This window comes from Octodon degus, unplaced genomic scaffold (genome assembly GCF_000260255.1).
Source record: "Octodon degus isolate 3935 unplaced genomic scaffold, OctDeg1.0 scaffold00001, whole genome shotgun sequence".
Lineage (NCBI taxonomy): Eukaryota > Metazoa > Chordata > Mammalia > Rodentia > Octodontidae > Octodon > Octodon degus.
In genome coordinates, this window is record NW_004524577.1 from 39,077,169 (window position 1) to 39,086,471 (window position 9,303).

A 9,303-nucleotide genomic window follows, 5' to 3' on the forward strand; every position below is an offset into this window, starting at 1 on the left:
CTGGGAGCCTAGTAGGTTCTAAGGATCACAACCATGGGCCAAAATAAATCCCATGACAGGGAAATGACTAAGACAATCTGTTGCCTTCTCTCCCTGGGATTGTGGGGTCACCTAATGCTGCTCTGGATTCACTCTGGGGTCTCGGAAGAGCAGGTCCAACTGGCTCCCTACGACGGCAGCACTTGCTTCTTGGTCTCTGTGACCCTGGCTGCCTCTTCCACGGCGTATAACTGGGCTCCTCATGGGCTGATCAGCTGTTCCCTTTGAGACAAGGTCCCTTGCAGGGCCATGGGGCCTCTGCAGCTGGACTGTGAAGGGGCAGAGTCTCCAGAAAGGTTCCAGGCACTGTTGGGGACAAGGAGGAAGGGACTGGCATGTCCAGCACGAAGACACTCGGATCTTAGCTTCTGTCCTTGGCTTTATAAAGAGAAAATTTGTTTAGAGAAAGGTTTAATTCTCCTCCCTTCTCCAGCAGAAGCCACCCTGGCATACAGAAATTAAAACTGGTTGTGAGGGACCACATTGCACTTGGCAGACTTGATTCCCGGGCTCTGGTGGAAGAGCTGTGAGGACGGAACTCACCTGACTTCCGGAAGTAGTGTGTACCATGCGGCCCAGTATCTCCCCCTGCTCTGGGAAAAGCTCTTCCCCAGAAGCAGAGAGCACAGACAGACTGGAGGGAGGGCTGGCGCAGACAGCCTGGGAGGGACAGGGCATCTGCGGGCTAGGGAGCAACCTGCTGTGCTCTCTTGTTTTGTGTCAAGTGTGGATCCGATCCGCTTCACCTCTTCAGTGTGGACTCACAGATCTTAGGCCTCTTAGGCCTACAACCACAGGCAACATTATAGCCACTTCCTCAGTCTCTATGCACACCACCAGAACAGTGAGGAGAGAAGAGGGGAGGAAATGACCATGCGGCACTTTGCCCCACTTCCTGCTGGCCTTTACGGAGTCTCAGCCCCTCCCCCCAGGTCCACATGCCTTCGAAAAGTCCAGTCTACAGCTTTTACTTTCCCGTTCCTCCATTGCTGCTAGTGCCCTGAGTCTCTTCTCCTGAGTTACTTTATTCTGCCTGATAATATAGAACTGAAAGAAAAAGAGAAGTCAAGGTTCACTAGAGGACCAGATTTAATATTAAAAAAATATGATTATATAAAGAATTTGCTAGAGAGGCTTACAGGGTCACATAAGGAAAAATTCCCAACAGCCATCTGAGCCTTAGAGGGCCAAAGGATCCACTCCCAGGTCAAAGGCCCAGAGTTTCCTGCTGAGTCTGATGCAGGTCCATGTTGGAAGGTCAAAGAATCTGCCCTCGAAGGCTGGAGGAGTCTGAATGGGAGGCCTGAAGACAAGTGTCTAAAGGCCATGGTAAAGGCCACAGCCCTTCCAGAAAAGGGAAGACTTCCTTCTTTCCCTTTTCATTCCACCCAGGCTGCAGGCATATTGGTTGGGATCACCTTCATCCAGGGTGGGTCTTCCCCCCTCCGTTCCAAGCCTACGAGTCAATCATTCATAGACACTCAGGCACCACTAATCTGGTAGAGGGTTCTCAGTTGAGTCAACCCGGCAGATTACAATTACAATCTCTGTCATACTAATCCTGGTTCTGCCATGAACTAGCGATACTGTTTTGGACAAACTGCTTACCCACTCTGGGCTTCAACTTATTCCCCCATTAAAAAAAAAAAAAAAAAAAAAAAAAAAAAAAAGCTTTCTCTGAAAAGCAAAACTCCCAGGCCAAGGATTCTGCTCAGTCTACCCAAGAGCTTTTGCTCCCTGGGGATCAGGCAGTCTGATGTTTATCCTAATAGCAGCTAAAACAGAAAAGGTGGGACAATGGGATATTTTAGCATAGATTCATGAAGCATCTCTATGACTTTCATCCTCGCACTCCTATAGCATTTGTTCATAACACAGGTTTCCTAATCCCTCGTTTCACAAGTGGGAGACACTTCCTAAAATAAAGTCAAGCCTTCATAGCTAGGAGTTAATGGAGTTGGATCCTTGAATTTCAAAGCTCAAGCTCAAAATCCAGTCCTATTTAGAACAGGGCAGATATTTGCTGCACACTACAGATAAAGCAAGCAAGGTTGACGTGGCACTCCAGAAAGGAGAGGAAGATGGTGGCAACAACTAAGCAAGACTTAAGTTCACACTACCACGCTGCTGCATAGGATGGTGTCAGGAAGATCACGTCAGGAGGAAGACACTTAGGAAGCTAAACATCACTAAGAGCCAAAACATTCTATACTCCCCGCCCCTTAGGACCGTTAAAGCAAAGCCTGTGGATCAATGCCTGGTGTATGCTGTGATGGGGGCAGCCACTGTTCAGATAGGTCTTGAGAGGTGAAACACTGCCCAAAAAGTTTATTCCCATCAGGCACTCTTCTGAAAGGGATCTCAACCCTTGCTCTTGAGGAATCCTAAGCCTGGGAGAGACGTAAGCTACAAAGACCTCATGTTCTTTGGTATCCCAGTTATTATGGTAACAGAACAGCACAGGACAATTGCTCCATGTGCTAATGGATCCATACCTACGCACATGTCTGCTACCCAAGCCAGTGTTGGGGAAACAGTAAGTTCTCCTTCCCTCCTCTGGAAGTCTTCAGATGGATCTAAGAATTAAACAGACATAAGAGAGATTAATAGGAAAAACAATCATATAAATTTTATTTATTTTTGCATATACACAGGCACTGTCACAAGAAACTCAAGGTCTTAAAAAATGGCCAAAACAAAAAACTTTTATACTTTTAAGGCAAATAAATGATAAATTTGTGGGAAAAAAAAATGACAAGACAAATGGGTCTAAGCTAAGGGCAATAAATTACAGGGCAGTCACTAGGAGATATGAGGGGAGTGAAACTAGAAGATAAGGGTGAGTTTAGTCATTCTGAGTATGTCTACTGTAGACCTGACTTCCAGGCACGAGTGACAAGGGTCTTCTCATCTCTGCACAGGGAGAACAACTTTCTTTTCTTCCTGGGAAGTCCTACAGCCTGCTTTGACCAAAAGGCTATTAGCATTTCCTGTGCGTGTGTTTCTCAAGGGCTTTCACCTCAGCACAACTGCTATGCTAAGCCGACATCCCTTAGGGGTGGTGTAGCCTCCATTCCTCCACTCAAACACCCACTGGGGCTGCTTGGACATCTCTTTCTTTGCTGCATGGCAGTTTTAGAGGAAGCTGGAATCTTCCTGTGATCCCTCAGGGCTCCAAAAGCATGTATCCCAGTGCAGCCAGGGCATCCCTCTCAGACCTCCCCCAAGGAGTCACACTGTCTCCTTCACCACGTTCTGTTTATTGAGTGCTCACCAGGTTGGAACTGGTGTCATGAGGTGCTGAGGAGAAGTAGTGTTAATAGTCTTATGACGGCCATTTTTAAAACACTATGCTACTCTGTGTTTAAAATTCTTCTGAATCTGCCCCTGGGCTCAGGAAGTATCAGGCTGAACTTGACTAATGTCTAAAACCTCAGCTGGTACCAGACTGGCCTCAGAAATAGAGTGTATATCTTGCTAGATATTTCATACTTGAACACATGCACGCCCAACCCCTCACCCCCAATAAATGGCAGCCCGAGTCATCTGAAACCCGACTAATTCTTATTTCCTAACATTCTTCCTTTCCTTTTCCATACCTGCTTCCCTAATTCCAGCTTTAAGTCACTTGTGGTTTGTTGTCAGTTGCAAAGAATGCTAATTATCCTTAATATCCATTTTCTCATTTCTCCATGGTAATAAGTCTCTATTTTTAGCTAGGCCTCCTATCTCATAAATAAAGACTTCATTTTCCAGCCCCCATTGCCAACAGAGGTGGTTCTAATACTAGGTTCTGACTAACCCATGCATGGTGGCTTTCAATCATGACTCCAGCATCCTTCAGAGGCCCTGCTACTGGGAAGTTCAGTTCATACCACTGAACCTGAATACAGGCACTGAGATTGCTTAGCCTACAGAGATTTCTAAGTGCATGTGGGATCTAAATCTTAGAAAATGGAGAGCTTCCTCTTTTTATTTCTTCCCAAGTCCCTTAGCACCAGTTACTATGCTGGGAGGAGCCAAGCAGCCACTTGCAGCAGCTGCCTGTCAGTGTTTCCAACCACAGCCTCACGAGGCACTGGGTGACAACCAGCGCTTGCCATCAGGGATGTGGGTGACCAAACCTGTGCATGGTTCCACACCCCAGCTGCGGAGGCCCCACAGCCATCAGGTTACAGAGCTGATGCAGTAGGGAGTAGAGAGTTGACCTCACCATGCCCTGCCTGCATTGCACATTTATGAGGAAAACACAATTGTAATTGTGTTCAGTCACTGAATTTGGGGGAGTTTTTCTTCAGCCAGTGATCACTGGACTAATATGAGCTAAGTTTGCTGCTCTGGACTATGTAAGCTGTTCCTTTACCTGTTACTCATAGCTGAACTGGATTTCGTTCCCTACAGCAGTCTCTCATCTGCTCTTCCTGGGTATGGTCTTGTGTAAGCTAATTTCTACCTCACACCGTCTTTAGAAAGCTGGGCTTTGTGCCATCTCCTAGAGGCTCTGTGTTCTGAGGCTTCTCCTGATTCTAAAGTTTAGACTCCATTTTTTACCATGCCACCCACAGGCCATCAATATCCAGCTCTACCTACCTGGTCTCCTCCATCTCTTCTGCTTCTTCCACTGGTGCTTCCCAAACTGCTGTATTGGTACCCTAGAGGTATGGGCAGAGGGTCAGAGATACTCAAAGCCTTAGTAAAACCAAACAACCTCTTTCTAGAGTAGGAATTTTACAAGTAATAGGAAAAAACGTTTTAAGATTTATTTTCCTTAATGACAATTTGAATATTTTTATAAATAAGTATAAGCACTATGTTCTAAAATAGAATTCAACCTTTATGTATGTGTTAAAGATAAAATATGAGGTCATTTCTTGCTCATGGGAGGCCAATTTACCCCAGGCTACAGATACAAAGGGGGGCCTCTTGTGCACTAGGTTCAAAGTACTCAGTAGTTCTATATGTGGGATAGAATTTGAGATGCGTACATTTATTACTTAAAAATGTGTTCACCTATGTGGTGATCAGCAGAGTCAAGAATAACTTAAATGGCAAGAAGAGAGGAGTTAGACAGTCAATTCCAGTGATTCTGGGGGCCTCTGACATGACAACTGGTGACTGGGAGATGGCCCTGGCCCTTCCTTCACGCCTTTCCTTTCTGTTGTCATGACATGGCTGCAGCAACTCCCGAAATCAAGTCCTGAGGCAGTTAAAAAATAAAAAAAGAATAAATTATTAATAGTCTCACATTGTATCTTTATTAGGCAAAGCACAAAGCTCCTCAGAGACCCTTAATGGCCAGGACACTCACATTGTCGGGTCCAGGCAAACAGGAGGCTCTCACCCTGAGTAAGTCGATCACTAGGGCTGGGCAGTCCTCTTCCCCATTTCAAACAACAATAGGACTTGTTAATGAAGAGGAAGGGGCCTAGATGCTGGGGAGCCACGGACCAGGGGCTGCAACTGCATCCTTCCTTCCTGCCAGCTTGGGTTTCTGGTTGATCCTGCAGTTGACACACAGTAGACAGCACTCTCCCAGCCAGGGCTGAAGGCACAGCCCTGCCCACCCAGACCACAGACCTCAGCCCTGACAGGGGCAAAAAGCAACACTCCATCCGGGTAACAAACACAAGTCCATTCACCCCAAGAGAAAAAAGGGAAGTTCTGTGACGGCAACTCTCAGGACGCAGCACCTGAAGGGTCAGAGAATGTGAAGAGCTCCACCCAGTCCAACAACCGCGCTTCAGTGAACCCCTAAGCAAGCAGGATGTCTTGCGATTTCTGTACTGCTGTCAGAACCACACAGCTTTTCCCATGCTCCAAATAGTCACCCAGACAGATGTGTTTAGGGCCATAGGAGCCCTTGAACCGGCAAAAGTACAGCCAAGCATCTAGAATTTAGACACGCTTTACTTTCCCCCAGGCACATTTTAGAAGCTTCTCAGCCCTAGGGCTCGCAGCCTCCTGGGGAAGCTACAGCTTTCCACTGCGCTGACTTCCTGCCCCCAGGACAGGGAGGGCCCTGGCCCCTCTCCAGGGTCACCCTGTGCCTGCCCACCTTTGGGGGTACAGAAAGTCACAAATGGGGTCAAAGAGTGAACGAGAGACGCGGAAACTTGAAAGACCGGGAGGCCTCCTCCCGCCCAGACCTCACAAATAAACGAGCAAGCAGAAAGATGTAAGAGGCCGCGGCCTGTGATGTGTGGAGGACCTTCGCGGCCCAGAGCGCAACTCGGAAGCATTTCTTAACCCTTGGCACAGAGGCGTGGGTGTTCAAATGTGATTCTGTAGCTGGGGAACTGGAAGTGTCACTCTGCCAACCACACTGGGTTTTCACCTTCTGGTATTCTAATCATTTTCACTTAAAATACTGGAAGTTTTAAAACAACACTCTTTGAGGCTAAAGTTTTTATCTTTTCCATAAGTTAAGTCTCCAGAAGAGACAAAATCTTCAAGTTCTTAATATCCTTTTTGTTAAGTAGTACTGAGAATTGAACTCAGGGTCTTCACACTGAACTACATGCCCGCCCTTTTACGTATTTTTTATTTTGAGTCAGGATCTTGCTAAGTCACTAAGTGGCCCAAACTGGGCCTGAACTTGCAATCCCTCTGCCTCAGCCTCCCAGAGGGCTGGGATTGCAGGTATGTGTCACCACACCTGGGTCTTAATAGTCTTAAGATTTTGACTCCTTTGTGATTATACTTGTAGGCAGTCAGCCCTTATATATTCTGATAAGCTCTTACGTGTGGTGACAAGTTAATCAGTATTTACTGGGTGCTAACTCTATAACTATATTCTGTCCAATGGAGGAAACAATGAAAGTCTATTAGAAAGATGATTAGCCATCCACTTCATTGTGTGGATTGTCATATCATGCTAATTAGTGCCGCATTTCTTAGCCCTACTTAAGATTGGTAACAAACATGAAGATCAGCGTACAGTATAGCATGGATACTGTACCTCTATCAAATGATGCTGTAGATCAGTATAGAGGTGGGTAACTGTTTGCTTCCTATGGCCACTGTGATAAAGTTCTTGTCACAACCCAGAATAGCTGCAAACCACAGATGTTTTTACACCTATAGTTCTGAAAGCTAGAAGCCCCAAATCAAGGTCATCCAGGCCATCCTCCCTCTAAGGACTCCAAGGTGGGGTTCTTGCTGGGCTCTTCTTCCAGGTTTCTGGAGTTGCCAGCCCTCCTTGGTGTCCTCCCTTGTCTTGTAGATTTGTCACACCAATGTCTGCCTCCATCATTACATGGTGTCCTTTCTCTCTGGGGCTCTATGTCCAAATTTCTCTCCTCCAAGGACAGCAGAGATTAGGTTATGGCCCACCCTAATCCAGAATGACTGTGTTTTAAATTGATGACATCCACAAAGACTTTATTTCCAACTATGACCACATTCATAGAGACAGATTTGAAACGGAGCCTCTCTTTTCGGGGTGATACAGCTCAATGCAGTACACTGTCTATGCTACATAAATACACAGTGAAATGCAACTAAAGTTTTAAAATATACCCACAAGGTCTTTGGCACTCCTTTCATAGAGTGCGATCTTGTCCCCTTACCCCTCAACGTGGGTGTGCTTATTATTCCTTCCACCATAAAGCACTGCAGAAGTGTCATTCAAGGTTAGGTCATAAAAAACCACATGAAGTAGACATTGTTTACTGAAACACACACTCCTAAGCCTTTGACTAACCACATAAGACTACCCTGAGGACATACTGTGAGGACACCCAAGCCACTGGATGAGGCCAGAAGCAGGAAGCCCAGGCAACGATCCCATGGGGCCTGGAATTGTTTGGTATGGTCCATAACTGAAGCAGACACCTCCGGATGTTGCCAGACCCACGGCATTCCAGTCCTCTCCACACAGTTTGGTTTTGCTGTTCATAGAACAGCACACAACCAGGCCCCTGCGCTGTCTCAGCTTCTCGCTCACAGAATTCATGGGCTAGAGGAAAATGGTTGGTATTTTATATCCCTAAGCTTTAAGTTGGTTTTATATGGTGACAGACAATGGACCAAGATTTATAAAACATCATAAAACAGTCACATTTTGTCACATTTTTTTAAAAATATGCATGTGGTGGATGCAAAAGAAAGGTCCAAAGGTTGGTCCCAAACAGTGAAAAGTGATTATCTGAGATGTAAGGTGGGGTTAACCCTTCTTTACAGCTTTTTGTATTTTCTGAATTCTTTACGTTGTTTTCATATTGTTTAATAACTCATTTTATTGTTTTTTAAAAATTCTTTTATCTATTTATTCATTTGATACAGGGTCTCACTATACAGCTTGGACTCAGTAATCCTCCTGTCTCAGCCTCCCTAGCACTGGGATTACAGGTGTGCACTACTACTCCCAGTTTCAGTGGCCGGCATGACATGTGATACTGGGATCGAACCCGGGTCCTTGCACTTGCCAGGCAGGTGCTTAGACTGCCGAGCTACCTCCCCAGCCCCAATAATTCATTTTCATATGGGAAAAAAGGTCCCACTGAAATATGGTGCTTGTGTTTTCACAAGCAACGAAGAACCCCTACGGGTGGCTGGCGCCCTTCTCTCCTGTATCTCTAGTCAACACAAATGCATTTGCAACTAAAGTTCAGGTGAGCTTGTGTAAGTGTATGGTTTGTCTAGTTGTCCCCCCAAAGCCTCATGCAGTCATAGGGAGGCTTCTGATCGATTATTGTGGACGTGGATGCTGAGCCTCCCCTGGGGCAGGTAGTTTGCATTACAGTGTGAGGAGGGAACAGAGGTTAGCTAGCTGCCTGAGCTGCTGCCACTCCCTTTGCTCTTGCTTTTTGCCACCGCTGCCCTTCCTGCCATGGAGCCAGCTGAGTGTGGACTGAAACCTCCACTGACTGTGAGCTAAATAAAACTTTCCTTCCCTAATTTTGGGTATTGGGTATTTTGTCCGAGCAAGAAGAAAAAAGTAACTGAGAAGATAAGGCCCCCAGAATCTAGAGGGCCAAATCTGGTCTCTTCAGGGTGGGGCCAGGAAGGAATGGTGATTGGGAAGGAGGCTCAGAAAAGTTGGGGGTGTTGCCCTTCTGCTGGTAGCCCAGAGCAAGACTGTCACGCGCAGCCTTGCCTGCAAGAATGACGCGACCACTGGTTGGTTTTCTGCGCAGCTCTTTATTGTTCTCTTGCATCCGTCTTCTCTCCATCTTCTCTCTCCCGAGGCCCCTGCTCTTAGCTTATAAGTCCCAGGGCTTCCAACCATGGGGTGCCACGTGTGTACTGCCCATTGGTCCAGGT

The 9,303-nt window shown here is 46.5% G+C and overlaps 1 long non-coding RNA gene across 1 annotated transcript; it reads right to left on the reverse strand.

The window, feature by feature from the left end:
* Positions 1-523: 523 nt before the first annotated feature.
* Positions 524-4,703, reverse strand: LOC111815026. Its single transcript, XR_002819843.1, has 3 exons — positions 4,630-4,703; positions 2,535-2,615; positions 524-1,086 (listed from the first exon to the last, which is right to left on the reverse strand). It is a non-coding gene; the product is annotated as an uncharacterized LOC111815026 (long non-coding RNA).
* Between the last annotated feature and the right edge of the window lie 4,600 nt (positions 4,704-9,303).